Raw genomic sequence first — 11,986 nt, forward strand, 5'->3', positions numbered from 1 at the left:
ATTGAACATCCAGCCACAAGGACACACACGTGAGGAGTCAAGAAATACACGTGAATATTATACAATACTTTTCATTTATTTGCTCAAAGAACATTGTACAAAATGGCTCATAAAAAAATGTTTAATAATAAAATGATTATTTACATCAGTTCAAGTGAATTCCCAGTTTCAATCTAAAGTTAATGCAAAACACTCAAAAGTGTCTCCAACATGAATTAAAGTGCATTAGTATTACTCATCGATCTTCGCAAAGCTCTAAAATCATGTTTGGTTTTAGGTATAAAGACAATGATTAAGTGTCCTGACAACCAAGACTCTCCTGATCTTGACTTGAGCTCATATACAGAGATTTGCACTCAACACAGAAGTAATTATTGTGCATTTCCATAATAACCAACTAAATGTAAATGGACAAACTATTACAGTTATATATTAAGTGAAAATATGCAGGATGGACTCAAGCAATAATTTATTGCATGGGTTGCATTGAAAACGTTTACAAATACATGCTCTTTAGCATTGCATAAGAAGCCAATGAGATCTTATTTTGCAAACACACCCACAATACTTGTACATAATATGGCTCTCTCTAGTTATCCATAACAATCAAACCTATGAACATAAAGCCAGTTAGTGCTGTGTTCTGAACAATAACAAAAAACATGCCATTCTTAACTGTCATACCCAGACAATAAAAAAATAATATAAAATGGCAGTGTGAATAAATTGTCTATCTGCACCAAGTGAGAAGGGGAAATAATCACCACGTGCTTTTCCCCCAATTTCTTATATTCTAGGAACATGAACAAATATAATTTTCATATCAGGCAAATGTGGGGGGGATAACCAATAACTACTCAGAAAACCCATTAATGCTAAGGAAAATGTCTGAATACACCATTGTTAGTCAAAAACATTTGTTGTGCATTACTGAAGTAGGTTCTACTTAATGAGTCTGGTGCAGTTTGCACTGTTGCATAGCCTCATTTACTGAGTGAAACCAAAGAGAGACAGGAACATTCTTACAGAGGCACGAAACCACAAACTGGAAACAGCAAGAATTGGTCCCCAATTATAGTTGCTAACCAATATTCATTGTCAAATTCTGGTAATAACTCAACAATTGATCTTCTAAAATAAACTATTAAATAATAGTAGAAATAGCAATATTGAGGGACGCCGCCCCACTCCATTTCAGCTCACAGAGTTGATACCTTGCCTTTTCATTCTATTGTCCCTTGTTCTACTCCATCTTCTGGCATTCATAGAATGAGATGGCTCCACAAACCTCAAGTGTCAGAGATTCCTTAGCCTCAAAATCGGAGGGATCTCACTCACACACGCACACACGTCAAAGCTGAACCATTCAGATGTCGTGAGTCACCTTCTCATCGCGACTTAACTCCCAGTGACATCTTCAGGTTCTCGTACACCACATAGCTGATGCTGACAGCTGGAATGACCTTCAGGAAGTTAGGGGCCAGGCCCCTGTAGAGGCCAGTGGCCCCTTCTGTCTGAATGATTTGTTTGAAGAGCCCTGACATTGTCATCTGTGGGCTGCCCTCCATCATGGCTATAGGAGAGACATGGCACACAGTATTAGAGCCAAAGATTAATACAAAGGAAGAGCAAAACTGGTAGTTATTTATAACTGTATCTCAATAAAATAAGGAAGATTTAATATATTTGAAAGAATATAAGCAGTGTAAATTAGGTGTATTGTTGAAGGTCTCACCTTGTGCCTGCATACGGGTCCTGACCAGGGCTAGGGGGTAGCTGGCCAGCTGACCACAGGTGCTGGAGATTGTGCCACAGCCAAGCAGAACTAACACTCCCGGGTCAGTACTTTTGGTGCCATGCTTTTCTAACCAGGAGTTCTTCAATGTCTGTGGAAAAAAAGAACAGTCAGATAATTCCAAATGGAGCATACAATGCAGTGACAACAGCTTTGTAAAGTTATATCCGGGTCTCTTCTTACCTCATACACAGCCAGGTCGATTCCAGCGTAGGGGATGATACCCATCACGTTGGGGATAAAGCCCTTGTAAAAGGCACCCAGTCCCCCTCTCCTAAAGATGTTCTTTGCACAGTCAGAGATGCCAGAGTACTGACCAGTCTTTCGCAAGGCAAGCCGTGTTTTCAGAACCTTGTGTTCAGAAATGAAAGACTATGAAAATCTAGCAGGTGGCATGTAATCAGATTGAAAACATTGGCATTACTAATTTATTTGCAAATCAATCATGCATTTTTGTCCTTTCTATCCTGACAACAATAATAGATGTAATCATCCCAGGTCTATGCTAGGGGGGATGATTGATGGCTGCTCACCTCCATGGGGTAGATGGTGCTCTGAGCGATGACTCCAGCCATAGAGCCAGCTACAAAACGCTCCAGGATGCCAAGTGTCTCCTTATCACTGCCAATCAAACGCTTGATCTGTGCCAGAGAGTTTTTCAGTTGAAAGGAGAGGGGAGAAAATAAGATGGGGCAGACACCGGTTAGAACATGAACTTGGTCCTCACTTCAGAAATTGAGATTAAGGAATTATAATAATGGTTTATATATCATTTTAAAAAGAGTAATAGAAATTAAGAAAATGATATAGGAGCAAGTACCTGCTCATAAGCCATGAACTTAATGGCAGTTTCAGGTGCAATTTTGACGATGTTCATTCCGTTCCCTCTCCACAGCGACCTCATCCCACCTTCTTTGATCATCTGGGTGAGCCCACTCATGATGCACATGTTGTTGCTACTGGAACCATGGACCTGACAAATAAATACCAATGTTTATCGTACAGAAGTCACATGAACAATAACACAATTAGGGGTGTATTCTGAATTGAGATCTGTGCGCTTAACTCAAACGTTCATGCACATCTTCCATTGATGCCAATTCATGATTTACATGAAAGTTGGCCTTTTATTCTCATAACATTTCTTCAGTTATCCGGCATAGGCTTTGAGAATGTGAACATATTTGCTCAACGGGGGGGGATCAGTGTGGAACAAGTCAGTGTTCTGGTATCAGTTGTACCAACACAAAGATGACGCTACACGACTTGTTCAAACATACCCACTAACGCCAATCAGGGGTTACTGATCCCCACATTGCTATCACGTAAAAGCAGATCTAATCTCTCCTGATGCAGCCAATCACAACTCACCAGAGACGATGTGCTGGCTCTTAGCCACTAACATTGGTCAGCTGAATGAGCCGGTGGGAACGAACAGCCCCCAGGACTCTTGCCCTCTGTTCTGGCAATAATCTACGTACTCATTAACCCATGTATGGATCTTAGGTAATAAATAAATCGGTAATTGAGGGCTAGGTGTACCATTACTAGGACTCAAACTCTTGTTGAGAATACAGGGCTGTCATACTATCTATTAAGACAGTAGATCAAGGGATTCTTACCTGCATGAGTACTTTGAGTCGGTCTAAGGGGGCGGTGAATGTTCGGGACACTGCTCCTGCACCTCCGCCTGCAACCAGATGCCTCCACCACATTCCTGTCAGTTTTTCCTCTGTTGTGAAGTCATCAGGCACCATCAGATTCTCACCTACATCAAAGAGCTACAGAGAGTAGAAAGATATAGAACACGAGTATTATTATACACTATTATCTTCTCTTTTGGCCCAAAAGACATCTAAGAGCAGATTGTAATTATAAATATAGTCAAGCTATTTATTTAAGAAAAAAAAAAAAGAGGGGGGGGGGGTGACTGAACATTTTTCAGTGTGTGTGATTTCTAAGGCCCCATGTATACACAAAACATTGATCTAGAGGTTGGGACAGGGAAGAGTGGTATTGACAGTGAAATGTGCAGTGTGTGTCTGCCCTCATCCCTCAAAACATAGGTCACCGGTCATGAGACTTTAGGTCAGTGATTACTTCATGTTCTGTGTTAGGAAGCTAGTTGAATTCTGTTGTTTCCTGCTCTGTTATTTCTGGGACATTTCTTTGTAATCTGATATCAAACCAGATAGAAAATAAGGGTGTTTGTGCTTTGATGTCATGGTTCAGACTGCTGATATTATAAGGGTATAGAATAGAGTGCATGTTCCCTTCTTGTAAAGCTATCTATTACATAATGACAATATGAGTCAGCCAGCGAGACTCCCGACTCTAGACATAGCTTTGGGTACAAGTCCCTACAGAGGTGCCTTTGCAAAGCCCATGCCAGAGTACAGGCTCTATCCCCCTGAAGCTTTACAATGCCAGAGATGAATCACCAGCTGAAAACTATTTCATGATCGCCAAGTTGATATTAAAATCATGTTATATAAGTGTGAGTAACAGTACTGGCATGAGATGGTCAGGTCAAAGTGACTTGAGTGAATGCCGTGGGACATTTTCCTTGGCCTTTGTTTTGGGTGGTCATCCCATCTCCAAGCAATGCTTCAGAATATTTTTTGCCCCCTGCTCGGCTAATAAATGTTGTTCTGTAGCTCTTGACACATAGGAGAGGTAAACAGGCTAAGATTTAGAGCTGGCTTTTCTTATTAAGACATACTGTATTTCATTACCCCACCCTCATGCTGCCCAAGAACACACTGTCCTGTGAAAGTGGTTCTGAATACCGAGGGGATAATTTGAATGTCCTCTTAACACTTTACAAATGTAATAAACATTTTACACAAGGGATAATTAAAACTGTAATCAACATTTGAAATACAAAGGGGTAATTCATGATTCCTGTAAATCATGACATTACATTCAGAGCGTTCCTGTCCTATTTAAACTCTAATAAGACTTAAATGGTGAGGCACGTACGTTCACAGTGTTAATCTATGTAATAGGATTAACATCCCTATTCACAATTTTGTGAATGAGTGTACTCAAATGAACGTGAAATAGAATTGTTCCCTGCTTGCTGGATAGCTAGTTCACACCCCCCGTCCTCCCACCCTTCTCACCGTGGAGTGTTTCCAGTAGAGGGTAATCTCAGGGATGTTATTCTCTTTGGGGTGTAGCAGAGGGTAGTTGCTCCACTCATTCCAGTCGATGGTCATTGTGCCATTCTTATCCATGCTATTGACAAAGATGAAAACAAAACCATAAACTCTTGAGAATATGAATCAAACTGGTAACAAAAGACATACTGACCAAAATCTTAAGGGAACACTGCTCCGTTATAATATCTTACCATTGATCTTCTCGGCATGCTGCTGTGATATGTGAACACCAAGGTCTCGGAGTGACTCCATGATTTCCTGAGAATATATTTGACCTGAATCACAATGGAAGAAGACAATTCATCACCAATCAGAATTCCACCTAAATCAGAAAAAAAACATTTGAATTGTGTGGTAGCTAAGGTATGTCCCCAAACAGCTGATTTGTGGATAATTGCATACCAGCTCTCCTTCTGTCCAGGCTCTTGAAGACAAGTCTCAGGTCTTTCTCATGATCTTGCAAATAGTTCACAAACTCCTCAAAGACCATCTGCTCATCCAGGTCCTTATCTGCACTTTTCACTGCTTTCTGCAGAGGCAAACAAAACCAAATGATCAACAACAGTGGAAAGGCACACTGACCTGCTTTCTATTATGAGACATTATAGAGGGGCCGATTGAAAATCAATCAACTGTAGTGAAGCCTAGACTGGGGGCTTCTCTGGAGGTGGACAATACTAATGGAATGTATTGTAAGCACCTGGAAGGAGGGTAAAGTGTGAATAATGTCATTCTCGATGGTGTCATCACCTTAATGTCCAGTCACGACAAACCATTTCCGCAATGTCTCTGAGAGGCAAAGACCACAAAGGTCATATGTTGAAAGCATGAGGACTCAAATCTAGGCTAACCTGTCCTACATTCACTGTCAAATGTGACATACGCCTGGATAGAAGGAATATTCTCTATGGGAACACTGTCACATACTGTATTTCAATACAGTAAATCAAATATCAACACCGGCCTTATTTTAGACCAGGTTGACAGGCTTAGTGTGAGTTTGCAAGATATGGATAGATGTCCCAGGCACTATTACCCACCCCTGAAGACATGAGGGCTCAATCCACAATGCCAAACTCTGCAATCAACACCATGTCTTGTCTATGATTTGTGGCGACAGGGTAGCCTAGTTGTTAGAGCGTTGGACTAGTAACTGGGAGGTTGCAAGTTCAAACCCCCGAGCTGACAAGGTACAAATCTGTCGTTCTGCCCCCGAATAGGGAGTTAACCCACTGTTCCTAGGCCGTCATTGAAAATAAGAATTTGTTCTTAACTGACTTGCCTAGTTAAATAAAGGTTAAATAAAAATATGATAAGTGGGTCAAACAGTCTTGGGGGTCTTGAAGCTCCAGCCAAGTCTTGCATGCAATTATTTAATCATTCCATCATCTTCCAGTGATTTCTTTATGCTAATTTGCAACCCTGAATCCAATGGGTTAGGGGTCCAGGTCAATGATACTTGATAATATCAATAAGAGGGTCTTGTAGGCCAATGGTTTTAATTTGCAAGCCCTAGGAACCATCAATGTGTAGCCAAACAATAATAATCCATCTATGCACTATTTGATCTTTTGATGATAAATAGTTGAGTTATTCAATGAACTTAAACACCTTCATGAAGTAATTCATTTAAAAAATATATTAAGGAGCATCATTATGTCATTATGTTTAACATTATATTCAGATAGGTGCACTGAATTGCATGGGAGCACTGGGTAGATGTAGAGTTTGACTAAAGTTAGTGCTATCTGGGATCATTGGGACGCTCCTATCTTTAACCTAACCCCTACTTTTACCCTAAATCTAGCCCAACCCTTACCGTTTTAAATGACGTGAGTTGGGACGTCCCAAAGATTCCGTTTATACCTTTTCCTTTTGACAAACGCATAGCCAAAGTTATAAACGCCGCCTATTTATAAAATGCATTTCTTTAAAAAAGTCATTTTAAACCAACACACTACTAACCTTATGCCTAACTTTAAATTAAGACCAATAAGGAAATTTGAGTTATACATTTTTTACTTTATAGGCCATTTTGACTTTGACTGTGGTAACTAATGGAAACCGTGACAAACCGCGAGTGCAGGAAGAAGGGGTTTGTACTTACAGGAAACTACGACAGCGTGATCGTTACAAATATGTGTAATTTCGAGGAATAACCAAATACAACACTCAAAATGTAAAAGTTGATGTGAACCCCGCTGAAGCATTAAGACATGTAAGTAAAATAATATACTGCAAGTTTTACCTTTCTCCATTTCCGATAAGTAGAAAACTCTTGTGAAGGTAGAAACACACTCAATTTGAAGAGCGAATCCGATGGTAGTCCATTGGACTCAAAATACTCGAATTCAGCCGCATCCGAATTCGGAACAGGCACATAAAGGCACAGGCCAAGCATATTTAAAGTAAAGGTAAACACGTTCCACAATAAATAAATAGCTAGTAAGTACACCAAAGACTGTTCAACTTCGCGTGTTAATACTAAAATGCCGGCAAGGAAGTGCGTTGTGTTGTAGAAACCCATGAAACCACTCCCTTTTAAAAACAGACCTATTTCATTGGCTCCTACGATGTATTTTTTTCCCCACACGGCAACGTAATTTGCACGAGCCACCACTGTATCATTCCACTGCGCCCTTTACGCAAGATCAAGGCAAATACATTCAAAGATGGCCTGAGTTCAACCAACATATCATAATAACAACTTTCTGAGAATGTCCAGCTTAGACAGAACAGACATTCAGTTCCTTGAACTGGTATGTTCCTTGGATTATTAGCCTGTTAGTAACAATGTTTACAACTCTAGGAATTCTGAGATAAGATGATAAAAGGCACATCAAGTTATGTGTTTAATACCAACATCCTAGGAGGACTACATAGCATAATTGAGGCAGTAAATATGCTGTGTGATAATTAGCTTTTCTCCCACACTAAAGAGAATAAAAAGTCATCAACAGATTTAAAACTTTGAATATGTGCATTTTTATATATCTTTTTTACATGGGTGTTGTATGTCCTGCAAAGGTCTGCACTTGTCCCACCAGGCACTAAAGAACATCATGAAGTTGTGCTGTAGAATGATGAAAACATGCCCAGATTTAAATGCCAGAGGACAAGCTCCAAGTACTATTTGCATTTGAAAATGTCACATGTTGCATTTGATCCATTGTTGACATTTTGTTGGTGGTCCAGTCTGAGGGTATGCACAAATGATGGAGTGTGGAAGTAGAAAACACAGAGAGGTGCTGCAGATAATTAACAGAGAACAAGTGCAGGTAATTATATAAACAGTAATAACATGTTTTGCAGGATACGTTTTATGGAACCCATTGGTCTATTGACATGGGTAGCCCTTCCCTGCAGTTAAATTACCCAGTGGCCTCATGGGTGGAATGTTAATAATGTTAAACATTTAAAAAGCTAAACATTTGGTGTTTGTATGTCAAACGGTTTTGTTATATTTCAGTCTTCTGTGATGTATATAAAGTGACATTGTAACATTGGGATGCAAACTCAAAATCGAACACATTTCAACTGTATCTGATATGGTACAGGTGTCTTATTCTTTTTAAGCCCATAACCATGTGTGTGAGGTGTATACTTCTGTTTCAAAATAGATTTGTTTAAGACTACCAAGAAACACTGTGTGTCCCTGATTTAACCCACTGCTGTAAAAGGTTGTGTTTTCATTCAAATACACCCCCCCTCCTCATAATCTGTACCCAAAAACAATTCTCATTAAATGTAATGTAAATTTAGCATATAAAAAAGTGTAGTGTTAATGTTTAAGTCAAACATGAGTTCTAATGAGAATTTATGGTCGTAGTCTCTGTACATATTTACTATTCAAAGAACATGGCACCTCGTAGGCAATAAAATCTTTAGAGATTGCAATAACTCTGGTACAACAATAGTTTGACAGGCAAGCTTCAGGGATACCAATTTGGAGTTACAGGGCTTTTTGGCATACCTAGATTCCAGTGCAAGCCCAGTGCGAGCAGAACCTCATCACAATGAGCATTCCAATGGAACTGAAAAGTGCAGCCCTTTCATTGTTTAGGATCCCTCTGCCACCTGTAAATACAGGCATTTTAATAATGATTGTTTTAGCAAGGCGAGAGCAAATTGACCAATTTATAAGAATAATGTACACTACATGACCAAAAGTATGCGAACATCTCATTCCAAAACAAATTGTATTGGTCACATACACATATTTAGCAGATGTTTTTGCGGGTGTAGCGAAATGCTCGTGTTTCTAGCTCCAACAGTGCAGTAATATCTAACAAATAATATCTAAACATTTCACAACAATACACACAAATCTAAGGTAAAGGAATGGAATTAAGAATATATAAATATTTGGATGAGCAATGTCGGAGTGGCATAGACTAAAATACAGTAGAATAGAAAACAATACAGTATATACACATATGAGATTAATAATGCTGACATATTTTGCATTACTCAAGTGACTAGTGTTCCATTATTAAAGTGGCCAGTGATTTCAAGTATATGTATATAGGGCAGCAGCCTCTAAGTTACAAGTGATGGCTATTTAAAAGTCTGATGGCCTTGAGATTGAAAAACAGCTTCTGTCTCTCGGTCCCAGCTTTGATGCATCTGTACTGACCTCGCCTTCTGAATGATAGTGGGTTGAACAGGCATTGGCTCAGGTGGTTGTTGTCCTTGATGATCTTTTTGGCCTTCCATGGGAATTAATATGGAGGTGGTCCTCCCTTTGCTGCTATAACAGTCCCCACTCTTCTGGGAAGGCTTTCCTCTAGATGTTGGAACATTGCTGCAGGGACTTGCTTCCATTCAACCACAAATATTAGTGAGGTCGGGCACTGATGTTTGGCGATTAGACCTGGCTTTGGTCAGCGTTCTAATTAATCCCAAAGGTGTTCGATGGAGTTGAGGTCAGGTATCTGTGCAGGCCAGTCAAGTTCTTCCACACCAATCGTGACTAACCATTTCTGTATGGACCTCGCTTTGTGCACGGCGGCATTGTCATGCTGAATCAGGAAATGGCCTTCCCCAACCTTATGACACAAAGTTGGAAGCACAGAATAGTCTAGAATGTCATTGTATGCTGTAATGTTAAGATTTCACTTCACTAGAACTAAGGGGCCTAACCCGAACCATGAAAAACAGCCCCAGACCCTTATTCCTCCTCCATCAAACTTTACAGTTGACACCATGCATTGGAGCAGGTAGCATTCTCCTGGCATCCTCCAAACCCAGATTCGTCCGTCGGACTGCCAGATGGCAAAGCGGGATTCATCACTCCAGATAACGCGTTTCCACAGCTCCAGAGTCCAATGGCAGCGAGCTTTACAACACATGGTGATCTTAGGCATGTGTGCAGCTGCTCGGCCGTGGAAACCGATTTCAAGAAGCTCCCGATGAACAGTTCTTGTGGTGACATTGCTTCCAGAGGCAGTTTGGAAGTCGGTAGTGAGTGTTGCAACCAAGGACAGACCATTTTTACGCGCCACAGCACTCGTTGGTCCCATTCTGTGAGCTTGTGTGGCCTACAGTACCACTTCATGGCTGAGCCGTTGTTGCTCCTAGACGTTTCCACTTCACGACAACAGCACTTACAGTTGACTGGGGCAGCTTTAGCAAGGCAGAAATTTGACTTGTTGGAAAGGTGGCATCCTATGACTGTGCCACATTGAAAGTCACTGAGCTCTTCAGAAAAGCCATTCTACTGCCAATGTTTGTCTATGTAGATTGCATGGGAATGTGCTCGGTTTTATACATCTGTCAGCAACGGGTGTGGCTGAAATAGCCAAATCCACTAATTTGAAGGGGTTGTCCACATACTGTATCTCATTATGTTCAGTAATATCACTTGAAATGTACATCAAGTGATTCAAATATTACAGGGTGCGAGTGCAACCATGATTCCGTGTACAGGTCACTTAAACTATGATGACACTGTCTGATAAAAAAAAAACGTGGTCTTTGGCACAGTTTGTAAGTCTCAACATTCTGTCCTAGAACACCACAGAATGTGCTGGTTTCTAATCAATTTATCTCCCCCACCAGAACTGAAGTAGAATATCTTAAATGTAACCACTCGGATGCATATGCAACTTTGAAACATGTAGGGGCTGGAGGAAACAAGAAAATGTCCATGATAAAAGTATTTGTAGCCCTAAAATAATTCCCTTTTATATGTAGAATCATGATTTCAAAAGTGATAGTCTTTGCAAACACTATTCTAATACAAAAGGATGATTATACTTTGAAACAGTTATTGCACCCATGCACATATTTCAACATAGATTTGAATGAACACAGAAAGATGTGATCCACATCAATGTGACAACCCTAGTTAGTGTTGGGATTAAGACATGAAAAGAGAGCAAGGATTTTAGTCCAAGCAGGCCATGTTTTAGGCCTATTTATCTATTTTGACACCTTGGGGCTCTATCACTCTCCTGTGGCCTGGTCTTGTTATGACATGTAGCAATAGCAGTTTGAAAGTAAGTATTCACCTGTGTCTGTATAGTCAAACAAATGATTGAATAAATAAAATACATTAGCTATAAAAAGTGGAACCTGGCTATAACCTATGAAACAATGTTTCCCATATGACATCCTTATTTGCAGAATGACAGAGGGAGAAAGTTCAATAACTAAAACCCGTCTAAGCATAATGAGAAGAACATGTGTGTTTTAGAGGTTGGTTTTTACACACACACACACACACACACACACACACACACACACACACACACACACACACACACACACACACACACACACACACACACACACACACACACACACACACACACACACACACACACACACACACACACACACACACACACACACACACACACACACACTCTTCCACTCTGGTGGGAAAAGTACTCAATTGTCTTAGTTGAGTTAAAGTAAAGATACCTTAATAAAAAATCACTCAAGTAAAAGTCACCCAGTAAAATACTGCATGAGTAAAAGTCTAAAAGTATTTGGTTTGAAATACTTAAGTATCAAAAGTAAA

The 11,986-nt window shown here is 40.1% G+C and overlaps 1 pseudogene; it reads right to left on the bottom strand.

Annotated features, from left to right (window-relative positions):
* Positions 1–63: 63 nt before the first annotated feature.
* On the bottom strand, positions 64–7,476 carry LOC124033359 (annotated as a pseudogene).
* Positions 7,477–11,986: the final 4,510 nt, after the last annotated feature.

The sequence above is a fragment of the Oncorhynchus gorbuscha genome, linkage group LG04 (assembly GCF_021184085.1).
Source record: "Oncorhynchus gorbuscha isolate QuinsamMale2020 ecotype Even-year linkage group LG04, OgorEven_v1.0, whole genome shotgun sequence".
Lineage (NCBI taxonomy): Eukaryota > Metazoa > Chordata > Actinopteri > Salmoniformes > Salmonidae > Oncorhynchus > Oncorhynchus gorbuscha.